At 44.2% G+C, this 18,097-nt stretch overlaps 1 pseudogene; it reads right to left on the bottom strand.

The window, feature by feature from the left end:
* Positions 1-16,134: 16,134 nt before the first annotated feature.
* Positions 16,135-17,174, bottom strand: LOC116099937 (annotated as a pseudogene).
* Between the last annotated feature and the right edge of the window lie 923 nt (positions 17,175-18,097).

Raw genomic sequence — 18,097 nt, 5'->3', positions numbered from 1 at the left:
ATATATATATATATATATATATAAATGAAAAGGCCAGTTCTGTGGATCTATGGTGCTCATACTGGGAGGAGATGGAACAATTATGGACTCCTAGGACAAGGTGGTCATCTCTCTCTCTCTCTCTCTCTCTCTCTCTCTGTATTTGTGTGTGTGTGTGTGTGTGTGTGTGTGTTTGTGTGTGTGCTTGTGCATGCGTGGGGGGTCATAGATCTGAGACTAATTCTGGTGTCTCCTTCAATCTCCCCACCTTATTTTTTGAGATAGAAACTCTCACTGAACCTAGATCTCATTGATTTGGCTGGATTGGCTGACCAGAGAGCTTCAGCGATCCAAGGAGGTCTTTCTGGATCAATAGAGAGATGGAGGTGCCTTTACTCACACCCAAGGGACATTTGGTAATGTCTGGAAACAATTTGTATTGTTATGATGGGGCTAACGAGCTACTGATGGTATCTAGTGGACAAAGGATGCTGCTGAACACCCTATAGTGGAGAGGATATACGTCGCACTGGAGGTCTTTAGCCCCATATGCCATGTGTTCTGAATTTGAAAAACCCTGATTAATGCAAAGATGAAGAGGCAGACTGTGGGTTCCTTGCTAATCAGGCTGAAATCCAGGGCCAAGATCCAGTAACAATAGGAAGAAAAATAAACAAAATGAAACCAAATCCTGGGAACAAGTGCTGGGGGCCAATTGGATGCACCAACTACAAACACTGGCAGAAAGGATGTGTCTCCATGCTAACATCTCCCATACATTTGCTAGTGCCAGTAACTTGGCCATAGAAGATGACTCCAGAGCCCATTCAGAGAAAGGAGTGTCTGTCTGCATGAGTGCTTCCCATGGTTACTGCTGGCTGAGAGAGGGTCAATATAACTGAGAACGACTTCCTAGTATTGCCTATGTAAACTAAGGATAGAGTACAGTCTCATGCATATTTATATTCTCCATAATGTGGAATCCACTGTTCTATAGTTCTACAATTGGTGCATATTAATTGACTAACTGATGGATGATGTCCTTAATTGGCCATGTCATTCACGAATATCTCAATTCAGTATGGCCAGGGCAACTTGGATGTGTTCCAACTTATTGAGGGATGGACCCAAGCAATCACACCACCGCTGGACTTGGACTCAACTCAGAATCTAAATAGAAATAAAACAAGCACGCTCCAACCCTGTGTGGAGCAAGCACTGTAATCAGCTTACCGGTGGTGGCTTGGCCCCCATGAGGAATGATAGTGATAGGCAGCCACTTTGGTGATGAATCACAGAACAGCTTCATTTAGCTCACCCCACATAGACAAAGCACCCCACCAGCCTCTGGAGAAATTAATGCACCTTAATTTGAATCAGAGGCTAATTTGAAGTCAGCTATTTTACATAGCTAGTTGAAGCTTCTTCCCTTCCGGGGTTATTTCTTCCTCCTCTGCATGCTTGGATCTGGCTCTGGCAACTAAATATTGAAACTAAGTACTCCGCAAATCAGATGCTGAAGAATGAAGAGGGGGTATGGGATGCATCCTAACTTCTCCATTAATGCCTAGCCCTGCGCTTTTTCTATAGAGCCTCCATTTCTGCTCATTTTCAAAACTGACGTTAGTGAGTCTGGGAAATTGTTACGTCCTCTCAAGGTGACTTCACGGTAGCAGAGAAATCTAAAAGTCAGAAAGACTGCATGAACCAAAGCAAATGATTGTTTAGTGGTAGGAATAGAGAAAACCTGTCTGGTGGTTTGATTGAGGGAATGTCTCACTGGTTGCGGTTTTGAACACTGGATCCCCAGCTGGTGGTTCTGTTTGGGGAGGTTTAGAGGTGTGGTCTTGCTGGAGGAAGTGTGTCATGGGGACAGACTGGGAATTTATAACCTTAGTCCATCTGTAATTATCTCCCTCTGCTTTGGCTTGCAGTTAAGATGGGATCACTGAGCTCGGCCGGGCAGTGGTGGCGCATGCCTTTAATCCCAGCACTTGGGAGGCAGAGGCAGGCAGATTTCTGAGTTTGAGCCAGCCCGGTCTACAGAGTGAGTCCCAGGACACCCAGGGCTACACGGAGAAACCCTGTCTCGAACCCCCACCCCCAAAAGATGGGATCACTGTGCTTCCAGCAGCTTCCACCATCAGCCGCTTGCTGCCATGCATCCTGGCACAATGGGTCCTTCTCTGTCTGGAATATGAGCCAAAGTGAATTCCTTCCATAAGTCCCTTTTGGTCACAATAGATCTGAGAGCCAGCTCCACACAGGACCAATGAATCCCCAAAGGCACTAGTGACACAGAAGGTCTTCTAAGTTTCTGATGGTCTTTATTGCTATGGTGACTTCTCTTCTAGTGCATGTTAATAGTTTGGGTGGGAAACATTCTCCATAGGCTGGTATGTTTGTAAATTGGTCCCCAGCACTGTATTGGAAGGTGGTGGAAAGATGTGGAGCTTGCGGATAGAGGAAGATCACTGGGGGTGGGTCTTGTGGCTCTGTAGCTTAGGTCCACTTCCCGCCTATGCTCTGCTTTCTGGTTGCAGATGCAACATGACCCACATGCCATGCCTTCGCTGCCATGACAGACTGTATCCCCTTCCAAGTGCCACCCCAAGTCTGGGAACTTGGAGTGCTGTTCGTAGGCTGGGGAAAGCAACATCAACAAATTTATTCATTAACACTTGCTCAAGTTACTTGTCAGGTATTTGGTCATAGAGATGAGAACAGCAACATGTTTGGAAAAGGCACTGATGTGGCTTGGTACTGCAATGGAAAGCAACGGAACTGGTTTCAGAGCTAAAGTAAGACTTATGGTAACTTCGGGCATCTTAATGAGGCTCCAGTCTCCTAAATAGGAATAAAGCATGTCAGAAAAGATATGACGGACTGAACTGGGGCTCTGTACTGTAAAGAAAGAAACAAAACAAGGCTGAGAGCCTTTTCTCAGCTTACAGCAAATACACAAAAAGGACCTGTAATTTTTACTTTTGGAACACTGAGTTGAACTAAAACTACTAGTTACTTGTGTATTTGGGGGGGAAAGTCAACCATAGGTATACAGAAGGGGGAGAGGGTGAACTGAGAGGCAGTTTCACAGAGTGACTGCTTTCCCCAAGTACGGAATGCTACAAGATTAGAATGCTTCTAAACCTACTAAGAAAATGCTGTTGTGTTTCTATAGGAAGTAGGCAGCAAACAGTACTAGCTAAAAATGACAAAGCTTTATTTGTGCCCACCTTTTGTGAACATTCTGCATTTAAAGGTACGATCTTCATCATGGAATAGTGCTTGTGTTCATATCAGAAACAACAACAAAATAGGCATAATTCAGGGCACGGTGCCACCTCCCACCAATCCAAGCACTTGGGAAGCTGAGGCAGAAGGACCACAAGTTCAAAGACAGCAAGACAAGTTAGAGAAATAAACCAAGTCAATACAGGAAAATGTCCGGGTTCTGAAAGTAGAACCAGTACTCAACCTGCAAGTGGCACGGCTACATCTAACTTGACCTGGGAAGGAAAGTCTTCCATGTTCCCAGAGAGCTTGGAAGCCAAATGTGTATGACTAGCTTTACTAACTTCATGAAACACATGTATAAAATGAAAAAGCCAAGGAACCATGCATGTGTTTCATTTCTTTGTCGCTAATCAGAGACTGAAAACTCAACAAGTCACATAGTGGTCCCTGTGGTCCTTCAGCCTAACTGGTTGGAAACTGCCTAGGAGACATTTGCTGATGTTCGCAGAGTGATTTAACGCAAGAGGGAAGACCCAGGTTGAATGTGGATGGTATTGTGCTTTGGACTGGCTCAAAGGTGGGAAGGAGGAAGTCAGCAGAGCCAGGACTCCTGGTCTGTAGAGATATGAGAATGTCCTCACTCATTGTTGCAAGCTGCTCTGCCACACCACCCCACTATGAAGGACTAGAGTCCCTGGATCCCGAACCTAGATAAACCTCTCCTCTTCACATTTCCTCTGGTCACCACACTGAACAAAGTAACTAATACAATTTCCACTGTTGCCACTGGTGAAAAGTTTGCAGGTAACCTAGGTGGGTTCTTGAGGCAGCAAAAGTAACCCTTTGGGATACATCCCTGATGTAATGCTCACTTTGATTTTCCACTCATGTGCTAGGGGGAGCAAAGTTCTAATTGGTATGCAGCAATTTTCATGGTAACACGCTTGACTTACTGGCAACACTGCACATACTAGGTGTTCTGTTCTGTGCCCTGTAATTAGAAGTGCTGTTTCCAGAATAAGGAAACAGTACCAGAAAACTTTCTTATAGCTTGTAATATTAGCTCCTCACTCAGGAGCTGTGCCACACAATGGTGAACTGGTTTCCTTTCGGCTGCAATCACAACCAACCATAAACAGGTAAACTAAAACATCAGAAATATATTTTCTGGCTTTCTGTAGCCTAGAAATCTGAACTCTAGACATCGACAGGGCTGTGCTCCCCCTAGAGGCTCTAGGAAAAATCCATTCCTCTCTCTTTCCAGTTCTCATCGTAGTCCTGTTTTCCCGAATTGTCTCTTCCTCTCCTGTGTGGCTTCTCCTCACATGGCTGTTCTCAAACTCACCCTGCCTCTCTCATATAAGGTGCCAAGTGATTGAATTTATATTTAATCAGATAATAAAAGATAAACTTCTCCTGAGATCCTTAACTTGGTTAATGAGATGTCACACAGCAGGTAAAGGTGCTTGTCACTAAGTCTGATGACCTGAGTTCCTGCTCCATGACCCACATGGAGGAAGATAACAACTGATTCCTGCAAACTGTCTTTTATGCATACCCACATAAACCTCCTCCTGCATAGAATTAATAAATAAACGGCATTAAAAATGTTAAAGATGCTTAGGTTAGGGGCTGGTGAGATGGCTCATCAGTTAAAAGCACCTGCTGTTCTTCCAGAGGATCCAAGTTCAATTCTCAGTGCCAATAGTAGGAGGCTCATATCCATCTATCTCTAGATGGTTCAGTTCCAGATCCAAAGCTTTTGGCCTTCTTGGGCACTTGCAATCACCAGCACATACACACATGTAGAGACACACCTATACATAATTTAAAATGATAAAAGTAAATAGTCACATCTCTGGCCACATAAAATAACAGTCACTGGTTCCAAGGATTAAAGTGCAGATAAATCTTTTGGGCGATGTACTATGAAGGCTATTGTCAGCTCAGAAAATTGAATCTTAATTGAGAAAATGCCTCCACAAGATTGGGCTTGTAGGCAAGCCTGTAGAGCATCTTCTTAATGACGGATGAGGACGGGCCCAGTCCTTTGTAGATTGTACAGTCCTGGCACTGGTGGTCCTTGGTCCTATAAGAAAGCAGGGTAAGCAAGCCTCGAGGAGCAAGCCAGTAAGCAGTATCCCTCCATGACCCCTGCATCAGCTCTTGCCTCCAGGCTCCTGCCCTGTTTGAGTTCCTGTCCTGACCTCCTTCAATAATGAACAATGATACGGAAGTATAAGCCAAATAAACCCTTTTCTCCCCACGTTGCTTTGGTCATGGTGCTTCATTGCAGCAATAGAAACCCTAACTAGGACAGAAGACCATCCGTCTAGGTGTGATATCCTAGGAAAACCCAGAAGAGAACATTGCTCAGAGAACCTGACCCTCAAAATAATGCTCTTCAGTTATGCCTGAAGCGTTGACTAGCTATCAGGCTGTAGCTAAAGGATGAGACTGAGAGAGCTTAGTCCAAGGACAATGCCAGAAGGTGGGAAACTCAGAGGAGACATGTCAGGGGCCAGTGACTCAAGGAAGCAGTTTGGAGTTCAAGTCTTCCAACTAAATCCCTGCTTTAAAAAAGTAAATTGCACTCTACAAGAACAGAGAGGAATTAAAAGCCTCCATTGTGGAGGTGGCTCCAGGTCAAAACTCCAAATTTGTTCTTCCAACCTTGACCTGGAGAAAGTGCTTTGCCTTTTCTGACACTGGAGGGGACAGCTGCCCTCCTCATGCTGGGCTTGGTGTCATCTAGACACAAAGGTTTCTGAGGGGAGGTGGGGACCCAGTGGATCACCTTAAGGCTTGTAGTCAGGCCCCACTTCCTGTCTGCCCCATGACTTCCGCATTCTCGCTGCAGAGGCCATGTGACCACCCCAGCTGACCATCTCCCTGTGCACAACTGCAGAGGCCATGTGACCACCCAGCTGACCATCTCCCTGTGCACAACTGCATTTGTAACTGAGTATCTTCATTTTTGAGCACTTGCTGGTGAGTGGAGGGGGAGTTCGTTTGAGACCTCGCTCAGGCATCTCTGCTCAGGTCTTACCAGGGTTCTTGGAGACATTTTCCATTGGCACGGATTTTTCTACTCCTGTCTTTTGCCTCCTTCCCTCACTTCAGGCCCTAGGTGGAGAAAATGACAGGACCCTGTAGCAGTGAGGTTTTGTGGCATTGCTTTGGTTCCTGGCAGATTGCAGGCACGCACCCTCCCAGGAGCTATCTTTGGATCCACAAATGAAAAGCACACAATTAGCTTATTTTTAAAATGCCTTGGCTACCCCAAAGGCTAGGCACTCCTAAACCTTCCCCTGCTACCCCAGACCCAATCAGGGAAGTGGCCAGTGGTCACTTACTCGAAATCTCACATGGCTGGTAGGCTTTATCTCCTGCTGCTACTGCATCCCATCCTTCGTTCCTGAGTCATGGCAATTCTCCCATTCCTCTCTATTCTCCTACCCTCGAAATTCTAAATGTCCTGCCCCCTGCCCAACCATTGGCCATTGGCATCTTTATTGATTGATCAAAAACCAATTGGGGACAAGGACCTTCAGCTTCTGGACATGCAGATTCTTGATCGAATCAAAACATTAGAACCAATCTCCAACAGGAGTCTTTTGTTCCTTCCCCAGGTGCCCTTCCCCTGGGGAGAATGGACATTGGAGAGCTGGCAGTATTTTCTCTTTTGTCTTCTTGATTAACTGTCACAGTAAGGGGACAAATACTTAATTGCTCAGCTGCAGATCTGATTGGATATTGTTTCTAAAGAAAAAAACTGACAAGTTGACTCTGTGTGTGTGTGTGTGTGTATAATCTCATTAAATTAGATTATGTTGAAATGCTAACAATAGCTGAGTCTCCCCTGAGAAGCTAAAAGCCTGCTAGTTGTTTAAACATGAGATTGGGTGTCTCTGTAGTTAGAGTTATCCCCCCAGTGGCTGCCTCACATAGGAGAGCTGCAGTCTACAGAGTTGTTCCCCAGGAGTTCCAATCTGTCGCCAAAACCCCGAGGATTTTCTGGAAGAACCACTGGTCCTCGGTCAACACTGGAAGCTGGAAATGCTGGTTCTGGTAGCAGGGAAGGAGTCCTCAGTGGGGGTGGTGGGGTAAATCAGCTCAATGGCAAAGAGGAAGGCCAAGAAAACAAACAGCAAACAAACTTGCCCTGCTGTACCCTCTTCAACATGTCTCCTGCCAGGAGGTGCCCCCACATCTGGGGAGCATCTTCTTTCCCAGTTTACGGTGATCAAGAAGTTCCTCAGCTGCAGCTCCCTACTAGGAGATTCTAGTTTAGGGCAACTTGATATCAAAACCAGCGATCACAGCCTCCTAACATCTGGCAGCTCTCCCCATCTGTCAGATGTCATTTAAATGATCCAGTTTTCAATAAAAATAATGAGGCATGTAGAAAAACATGAAAAGGATGTCTCTACTTAACATGAGAAATGGAGGAGTAGCAGGAAGAAGAGGAAAAGAATGCAAGCTAATGTCTATGGTTACCAGACAAATTAAGACAACCATTATACATACATTCAAGGATTTAGAGGAAAATATACTCATAAAAGTCAACAAGGGCTCCTGTCTAAAGGAAATACGGGGGCAAAGTGTGGAGCAGAGAATGAAGGAAAAGCCATTCAGAGACTGCCCCACCTAGGGATCCATCCCATAAAGAGACACCAAACCCAGACACTATTGTGGATACCAAAAAGTTCTTTCTGACAGGAGCCTGTTATAGCTGTCTCCTGACAAATACAGAGGCAGATGCTCGAAGCCAACCATTGGACTGAGCATAGGGGTCCCCAATAGAGTAATTAAATAAAGGACTGAAGGAGCTTAAGGAGTTTGCAACCCCATGGGAAGAACAACAATATCAACCAACTTCCCCCCCCCCCCCCGAGCTCCCAGGGACTAAACCACCAACCAAAGAGTACACCTGGAGGGACCCATGGCTCCAGCCACATATGTAGCAGAGGATATCATTATCTGGTATCAATAGGAAAAGAGGCCCTTGGTCCTGTGAAGGCTCAATTCCCTCCCTCCCTTCCTCCATCTCTCTGTCTCTCTCTATCTCTGTCTCTCTCTGTTGCACACACACAGCACAGCACATACACACAGTACACACACACATATATATATATATATATATATATATATATCACACACACACACACACACACACACACACACACACACACACACACTGCTTAAGAGCTCTGCTGCCCTTGCTGAGGACCCAGGTTTGGCTCCCAGGCCTCTTATGGTGGCTTACTCCACCATGGAGTCCATAACTCCAACTCTAGGGAATCTGGCCCTCTCTTCTGGCCTCTGTAGGCACAAAAGCATGGTGCATTTGTATACGCGCAGGCAAAGCACTCATACACATAAAATAAAAGTAAATAGTTTCCAAAAAAGCTTAAATCACTCAAAGAGTACTGAAACCATTTATTAAGCAATTTTATATATAACTAATAATAGAAATTCTACTGGAGAAAAAAGAATGAAGTACAAAATGTATTTATAGAGATATGAATGAATTTTTCTCAATGGCATTGTAGAGATCCAAAATGTAACACATGCTAGTAGTACATGCAAAAGAAAAAAATAATCACATCACCACATGTAACAATCAAGCTGACAAGATCTAAAAGCCCAGAGGAAGGTTTGAAAACAGGCAGAGAAAAATCATGCAGTATAGACAGAATTGTCGCTAGAACAACTGAGGAGGGAAAAGAGCAACCTCCGTGCAGCCAACTGTGACTCATGGCTCAGTCACAGGATACACTGTAGCTAATAATCAGAAATCCACTTTAATTACCCCCCCATAGACTGTAATGACAGAGATTAAGAGCCAGCTGCTTATACATTACGCTATTACGCAGGCAGTGGGCAGCCTCCAAAAGGTGGACGGACACTAAGGTGCCAGATTGGAGAGGGACAGAGTGACTCAGTCCATTTCTGTAGGCAATTCTAAAGAAGATATTGTTTAGGAGATGCCAGATGGGAGAATCAGCTCAAAAATGTTAGTGGTGGAAGAAAAGTCTTGCTGCTGCTGATGGCCGTGTATGACCCTGATGTGCCCAAGTCATCCAGCCTCCTTTAATATTGAAATAAAAGTGCTTAAGTCCCTGGTGCATTCCAGCCCTAGACACGTAACTACGTGGTCGCCTCTGTCTGCCTCTGCCTGCCTACCTGCCTTCCTGTCTTATCTGTCTCTTTGTCTCTCTCTCTCTCTCTCTCTCTCTCTCTCTCTCTCTCTCTCTCTCTCTCTCTCCTGTACACATGTGAGTGTGTTTGTGCGAGCACACATGTACATGTGCATGAATGCTCACTCTCCTTATTGGTATTATTTGCCTTTCTTATCTCTGACAGTCGCCATCTCATCTCCTTTCTTCTTTTTTCTCTTTCTCCACTTCAGGGGTAGAACCAATTACTTTCTATTCATTCCCCAAAGTGCTACTAACTCAAGGTTACTGTAAAAGAGAGCTGTGCCCAGGATAATAGAGAATAAATTCCACATAGCCTGTTGAGGCTGCGTGTCAGACAGCGTCCCTGGAAGTTATTAGTCAATTTAATTGAGCAAGGGATTTCCCACTGACTGTTCCTTTCTTAAGCTTCTAATTCTTCCAAGTCATTTGGGCTACAGGAAGCTGCAGTATCTGCCTACTGATTCTCCCCTTTTCACTGGCTTCCCTCTGGCCCTGTCTAGAGCTGAGGGGCAATTTCCAAATACCTACTAATTTATAGCATGGAATGAATTAAGTCTTTCATTTACATTATTTCTTTTCAAGAGTAACTGAGGAGCATAGCCCCATATAACAACAACAACAACAACAACAACAACACCCACCATTTTGTTTTCCACAAAGAATTCTTCAATCTTTGAGTTGTGCTTTCCAAGTCATGGACCTGGGATTACAAATCAGCGAAAGTCCTCATCGAAATTCAGGAGCACATCAGAGAATCCTTTAAAAGTAACTGAGTTCAACAAACTCTTTAACAAAGGGTGTGGTGCGACTTGGAGTTTAGCTGTCAACATCTTGCTGCTGCACCAAAATACACAACAAAAGCAACTTGAGGAAGGGTGGGCTTGGTTTGACCCACAGTTAGAGGGTACAGTCCTCTTGGCAGGCAGCCGTGGAGGCAGGTGTTTGAGGTAACTGGTCACATTGTATCCAGTCAAGAAACAGAGACAGCTTGCAACTGGAAGCTTGCCTTCTTTTGATGTAGTCTAAAATCCCAGCAGGTAGAAGGGTACCACCTACATGTAGGGTGGATCTTCTCACCTCAATTAACCTAATCAGATTCGTTTCCATGGTGATTCAGAGTCCTACCAAGCTGATAATCAAGTCAACCCTCACACACAGCAGTAAGAACTACTGCTACTCACTATTCCAAAAGAGCAAGAGTCAGAACTCCAATCCAGAGCAAGACTCATGCTAATGATGCTTGCTGAAGAGGAGAGAGGCCTCCTGTCAGCCCCAAACAAAGTAACAAAGATACAGGGCTGGGGCAGAAGCACCTTTGTCTCCCACCTTTCCCTGGTCTTCATTCACTGGGCTCAGACATAGACAGAGAAGGGGACCTTCAGAATGTCTTAGATGTCAGCATCCCCCATTCCTCAGGAGAGACACCCTGGGGTACCTGAAAGGAACTCTTGGCTCAGAAACACTGAGGAAAACAGTTTACTTGCAGGTTCTTCTAAGAAAGCTCCCAACTGTGAGAAATACAATTCTCAAGGAGATTGACAGATGAGTTTCTGGGAACGTGACTTGACAGGAAGTTGGACTAGTTTGTAAAGAATTGATTCTCTGTCATCCTAACTAAATCTGTTTCTTCTATTTTCAATAAATCTCTCAGAGGCATGTTTATACACTTTCACTTTTGAAAAAAAATGTCCAGGGCTGTGGATATAGGTAGAACAGTTGCCTAACGTGCATGAGGCCTTAGGTCTAATCCCTGGTGCTGCACAGAAAAAAAATAAAAAGAAAAAATAAAACTAAGATGTCATAGTCTATATGAAATCTGTAGGAATCAAGAACAAATAACTGCAATGTTTCTAGCCAACGTTTTGTCTTAGTGTTCTCTCTCTCTCTCTCTCTCTCTCTCTCTTTCTCTGACAGCACACACACACACACACACACACACACTTTTTTAGAAGTTGGTACATTTCATTCTAAGTATTTCAAACTGTACCACTCCCAATAAGACAATTTCTGAAATAAGACAGTGTCATTGTCGAGCTCAGAAAAGTCAATATAGTATTCAATATGTTCTAAGCTAGCTATGGTGCCTCAGGCCTGTAATCCCAACACTCTGGATGCAGGAGGAGGGCTATGAGTTTGAGGTCAGCCTGGACTACATACATAATGAATCCCATGCCAGCCAGGGATAAAGTAAGACCCCGTCTCATAAAGCTGTGTGTGTGTGTGTGTGTGTGTGTGTGTGTGTGTGTGTGTGTATGTGTGTGTGTGTGTGTTATCCACGTATTCAAACTTTGTCAGCTATTCTCACAGTCTTCTATGCTGTTTTTAAAATATCTAGGGTTCAATAGGGTTTGCATTACATTTGGTTATTATATCACCTTTAGTCTCCTTTTATCTAAACTGATTTTTTTTTAACCTTTTATGACACACTTTCTTTTGAAGACTGTGAACCACTTGTTGTATAGAATAGTCTTCCAATGAATTTGCCTGATTTTTTCCTTATGGTCCAGATTATATATTCTTGGCAGGTGTCTTAGTTTGTCTTCTGTTGCTCTGATAAAACACTGATCAAAACCAACTTTCGGGGGAGGGAGGAAGGGCTTACTTGTCTTACGCTCCCACTGCACAGTCCATCCCTGATGGCTGGAACCTGTGGGCAGGAACTGAAGCAGAGACTGTGAAGGAGAGTTGCTTACTAGCTTACTCTCCGTGGCTCTCCCAGCCTGCTCTATTATATAACCCAGGCCCACTTACCCAGAAATGGAGTAATCTTCCACACCAATAATTAATCAAGAAAATACCCCCACAGACTTATCCACAGGCTAATACAATGGAGGCAACTCCTCAACCGAGGTTTCCTTTCAAGGTGACTCGATATTACATCTAGTTCACAAAACCAATCAGCATGCAATCATGTGACTCATTATTTGCACTTGAGAACCACTGCCAAATTGTGACCAGCTCTTAATGTTTTGAAAATTTATACTATGAAAGCCATCATTAAATTTTCATCACGAGCAGATGCGTATCCTAGACATTCCATATGCTGTCTCATTAACTTTCATAACAATACAGTAGTTACTGTTATTACAGCTTCAAAAATAAGACTGGAGCTAAGATAATTCTAATGCCACAAACAACACAGACGGGGGCGGGGGGTGAACTCTAGACCTGTGTAATTCTCAGATCGATAGCAGAGCCAAGCATCCCAGAAGTCTACTCAAAGGTAATTCAAAAGAAGATGGACAGTGGCTGGTCCAAGCTTGAGGCAGAGCTCAGGCAGGGCTTCTTTGCTGATCACTGGTACCCATGGGGTTTGATGTGGTGGGGCAGACAGTCTCATTACGAATAGTCCAGGAAGATGGGTTGTGGGCCTATGTTCTGGAGGCTTTCCACAGAGATCTCTGGCCCAGCCCGGTGCAAGGGTTCAGGCAAAGGGGAGAGAGTGCATGCAGGAAGGGAGAATTGTCTCCATCCCCTCAGCTGCTGCAGCAGGCTCCACCTCTGTCTCCACCATTGCCTTCTCAGTTACTCCACGTTGCCCTGTGCTGAGTGGGCCATCAAGAGGCCCACTAGTCAGTGAGAAGTGCGGGGGAGCTTCAGGTGGTGTTTCAGGAGAGCAGACCTCTTCCCAAGGGACAGTGTTACAGCTCTCAGACATCGGAGTAGTTCTCACACACCTTTATTCCTTCTGGACAGGATTCTTATATACAATTTTGGGGTGGGTCAGGGTCTGACAGCAGGTACTTCTCATTGGCTTGGTCAGAGAGCTTGGAGATACCTTATCTGCAGGTGGGAGGGCTGGGTGCTGCTCCTATGTGACTGATGGCCACAGACCTCTCTGCAAGGAGTTGTGGGAGGTGTAGCTACGTGTCAGGAGACAGGATCCCAAGAGGCATGGCCAAATGCATGCTGTCCCTTGCCATCATTAAATTTTCAGCAGGAGCAGATGCAGCAGGCGACGGTCACCTTCTGGGTCACTGAGGTTTTAAGCCTGAGCTGGACCAGGGACCAGGCTGCCTATCACAGCTCACCACCCGACCATGGGTACCATTGGAGTATCTGACAAGGTACTCATTGACTATGGAGTTAGAGCTAGGTGTGCAATGGATCAACATCAGAAAGATGGTTAAGCCAAAAGAATAGCCAGTGGAATCAACAGTTAGACAGAAGACTGGGCTGACTTGTATAAATACGAATGTCTTTGAGATCTGCCTTAGCTAGAAATCAGGCATTTGTTTATGGGCTGGAGACCATATTGATAAACATGGAGCAGATATGCTCAGGCAAGATGTCAGAAAAGACATGAGAAGAAGAAGGGTATTGACCCAAAGCTCCATGGCCTTTAGCTCTCAGCACCAACTTTAGGGTTAGACCTAGACATGTAATAAACAAGGCCATCAGGACCCGGGGTGTCAGAAATCTACAAGTAACATTTGCAGTTTACTATAGACCTGTTGGCACCTTAGATCCCCAGCAGGGCTCAGATGGCCAAACTGAATTCAAGACCTAAAAAGGCTGGACATGGACAATTAAGACTGTCACCTGAGGCTCAGTAGTCACTAGAATAAGAATTGCTCAGATTTATGGGTTCCTCAACCATCCAGTAATTAGGGGGTTAAAGGACCCATTCCTCAAACACTTATGTTGAATATTACCTGATTCTGTCAGGTGATTCTCCTTGCCAGGATTCATCAGCAAGTGAGAAAGAAAATGTTACTGTCCCAGTGTGTCTTGCATTCTAGTGAAAGAGAAAATAATGAGAGTAAGGTTTATGTTTTGTTATAAAGATAATAATATAAATAGAAGTGGTTACTTGTGTATGCTGGAGGAAAACTCCAAGCTTGTGTGTGTGCTCGTGTGTGTGTGTGTGTGTGTGTGTGTGTGTGTGTTTGTGTGTGTGTGTGTCCACAAGTGCCACCACACCTGTATAGAAATCAGAGAATAACATGGGTGATCTGATCTCTTCTTTCATTCTACCATGTAGATCCCAGAAATTGAGCTCTAATCAGCAAGCCCAGTGGAAGCACATGCCTTTACTGGCTTTAAATGAGATAACCAGAGTAACTCACTTTACTTTGAAGATGACATTTGACCAAAGTCTTTTTAAAAAATTATTTGCATGTATGTCTGTATAAGCAGTACATACGTGCAGTGCACACAGAGGTCAGGAGAGAGCAATCAATCACACACTCTGGAGCTGGAGACGCGTGACTTTGTGGGAAACAAACCCAGGTCATCTGCCAGAGCATCAGCTGCTCTCTCTCTCTCTCTCTCTCTCTCTCTCTCTCTCTCTCTCTCTTTCTCTCTCTCACCATTTACAAAGCTTTCATATACACTCTCTCATTTGATCTACAACAACCCTGTGAGGTAGGCAGCGAATGTTTTCATGGTACAGATGAGGGTAGTGAATCTCCACACTATTAACTGACCCGCCCAGGTTTCTACTGCTAGCAACAAATCTGTACGTCAGTCTTTCTTTGGCCTAAAACTTCAACACCCAACCTTCCCTTTACTTGCCCTACCCACTCCACAGGGATAATAAAGATAAAATGAATTCAAAGATCAAAAAAACATGTTTGAGGGGAAAGAAATCACTGGATGATTATATACTATAATGCTCTGTGACATAATGGCTCATCTCCTTTCCCATGCCAGTTTGTGTATGAACCCAGAATTTTATCTCTCATCTGTGCTCAAAGGAAGGAAGGCAGGGTAAGAGTGCAGTCCTATTGGAAGCTATGTAAATTACAATCAAGGTAGCTGCAGCTTTACACAAGCTGAAAATGACACAGACAAAGGTACAACCTGAACGCACTAAGGCACACACAGCCAGGCAGCATCATCAGACGGGCATGGTTGCATAGAAAGAAAACGCGGTGTCAGAGTTCATACGGGCACACACAGTCATCTAAGGCAAAGTGGTGGCAAAGAAGAGTTATTTGTTCTGTATGTCTATAAAAAAGCAGAAGAGGCATGGGAATCCATGCAAAAGCATTGTACATCACAGAAAAAGCAGAAGAGGCATGGGAACCCACGCAAAAGCATTGCACATCACAGATATATCCAGCTGTCCACAGGAAATATAAGCTGCCAAGAATGAGTGTACCTACTATGCTCAAGTCCTAGACCAAGGAATAGCTCCATGCTAAGTCTCCTAGCTAAAATACAACCTGTACCACCATTCCTAATTGGATAATAAATAAAATGTCTTCTAAGATAAAAAGTTATGTAGCTCTCTAGTTTTTCTTCAAGTTCTACTTTGGATTCTCCTGCTTTAAGACCCAAAGAAAGTTATATTGAGTTTTTTTCTTTTTTCTTTTCTTTTCTTTTTTCTTTTTCTTTTTCTCTTTCTTTCTTTCTTTCTTTCTTTCTTTTTTTTTTTTTTTTTTTTTTTTTTTTGAGACAGGGTTTCTCTGTATAGCTCTAGCTGTCCTGGAACTCTCTCTGTAGACCAGGCTAGCCTGGAACTCAGAAATCTGCCTGCCTCTGCCTCCCAAGTGCTGGGATTAAAGGCATATGCTGCCACCACTGCCTGGCTATACTGAGTTTTTATTGGTGATTCTATGTATATGTGTTTATAACATTAAAGTGTGATGAGTGAATTTAACATATTAAAAGTTTATAGCATCTTTTTCAGGAAAGATCATATGGTATACAAACTATTCAAGTGGTACAAAACCAGTTTTCAGTGTCTTTTCAACTGAGAAGCATCCTACTCAGCATGCGTCTCCTCCTGAGGTGGTTCATACTGAACAAGCTTTGCTTTCAGTTTTTTATTTTCTTCTACAGTAGCTTCCTATTTCTCTTTCATTTCTGCCAATTCTAGGCAAAGCAGCTCTATTTCTGGGTTTTCTGGGGTAGCAGTTCCTAAGTGATGCTTTAAACATCCAGAGCACTGGTGGGCTTCTCTGGTTCTTCATATAAAGCTACCAACACTTTTGTCAGCACGTCCAGCACCTCCCCCCAACCTGACTTCTCCAAGTACCTCTGGAACTGCTGGCACTTCGAGTTGGCATCTTTGTAATGGGCCTTAGTGACCACATCAGCTGCTCTTAACCACTGAGCTACCTTTCCTGCCTCTTGTCCTTCATGGAAACGAGTCTTGTGGCTTTCTCAGGACAGCATGTATAGGAAAGAAAAGCAGCCAATGCAAAGGCCCTAATGTAAGGATGTTCTGTAAGGTGGGTATGTTAGAAGTAAAGGACCACGTAAAGGAGAATGAAGGAGCATTATGTACTGGAAACTTCCATGTCAATGCAGCAGTATTAGAATGTAGGCCTTTCTTGGTGGCTTGGAACTTGAGGCTCCACCCCCACACAGGGATCCACACCATTATATCCGGAGTGGGCTGTCAAAGATTAGGGAAGGTTTATTATAAGGGAGACTTCGAAGTCTTTCTGGAGCTCTCTTACAAGGCTCTCCTTTCTGCCATGTGATAACACAGCAAGGAGGTTCTAGGCCAGAGATTACCTCTTGACCTTGAACTTCTTAATCACAGGACTGCAAGCCGAAGGCATTTCTGTGTATTGTGAATTACAGTCTCGAGTATTTTGTTATCGCACCAAAGTATGGGCCAACTCACACATTAAGTTCTCACTGTAGAAAGGCCAGTGCTGTCACCTTTCTTCTCAGCCCTGGCAGGATGTGGAAAATGTTCACATAGCTAATTTCTAATTATCATCAGTGGAGCTCTTATTAAAATGAAGATCTACCTGTGTCCTTGTGGTTCACAAACAATAGTTTGAACGACATCACGATGCTTCACTGTTTCCCAAACAGAGGCTGTGTGTTTCTTATTGCTCTGAACCAAGCTTTGCAGCTTAACATTTACTACCCTACAGTTCTGCAGGTCTGACGTTTCAGATGGATGGACTGGCTATCCACAGAGGCTAAGCCTGTGTCTGTTACCTGATGCCTCATGGGTCCTTTGCCTATTTTGTTTTGTTTTCTTTTGTTTTACTAAAACGCCACATGTCTAACGTGTCGTCTTCTTTCTCTCTTTCTTTCTATGCTTCAGCCACCACTCTGCTACCTGCTATTTGGTGTTCCTGTCTCCCTTTTAGGTAGATGGTGATCGTGGTGTTTAGTGTTGATGGTCAGCTTGAAAAATCTTGAGACGCCTAGGAAGCGATAATCTCAGTGAGAGATTATCTATATTAGTAGGGCTATAGGCATGTCCTTGAAAGACTGTCTCAAGTAAGTTAAATGATTTGGTAAGGCCCTGCCCACTGTGGGCAGCACTATTCCCTAGGCAGAGGGTCCTGAACTGTGTTAGAGAGGAGGAAACAAGCTGCGTGCAAGCAGCAAGCACATGGCAAGTTAACTGGTCTCTCCTTTTGGCTGTGTGATGTGGCTAGTTGTTTCGGAGTCCCAACATTGAGTTTCCTACGATGATGAACTCTAACCTGGGACTGTGAGGTAAATAAACCCTTACTATCCCAAGCTGTGTTTTGCCATGATGTTTTTTCACAGTAACGTGAAACTAAGACAATCGTGATGACATTGGGCCCTGTCAGATATTCTGGGATTTGACTCAAAATGTTTAATCATGTCTACAAATTCTTCTTTGTTGGTAAGGAAACATCTCATTGGTTCTAGAGATTAGAATGTGAAGGCCTATGGGAGGCCACTGTTCAGCCAGTCAGCTTAGGATGTGAAGGGGGGAAAAAAAGAAA

The sequence above is a fragment of the Mastomys coucha genome, unplaced genomic scaffold, assembly GCF_008632895.1.
Source record: "Mastomys coucha isolate ucsf_1 unplaced genomic scaffold, UCSF_Mcou_1 pScaffold20, whole genome shotgun sequence".
Classification (NCBI taxonomy): domain Eukaryota; kingdom Metazoa; phylum Chordata; class Mammalia; order Rodentia; family Muridae; genus Mastomys; species Mastomys coucha.
The sequence above is the reverse complement of the archived record's forward strand: the minus strand, read 5'-3'. Positions and strand labels throughout refer to the sequence as shown.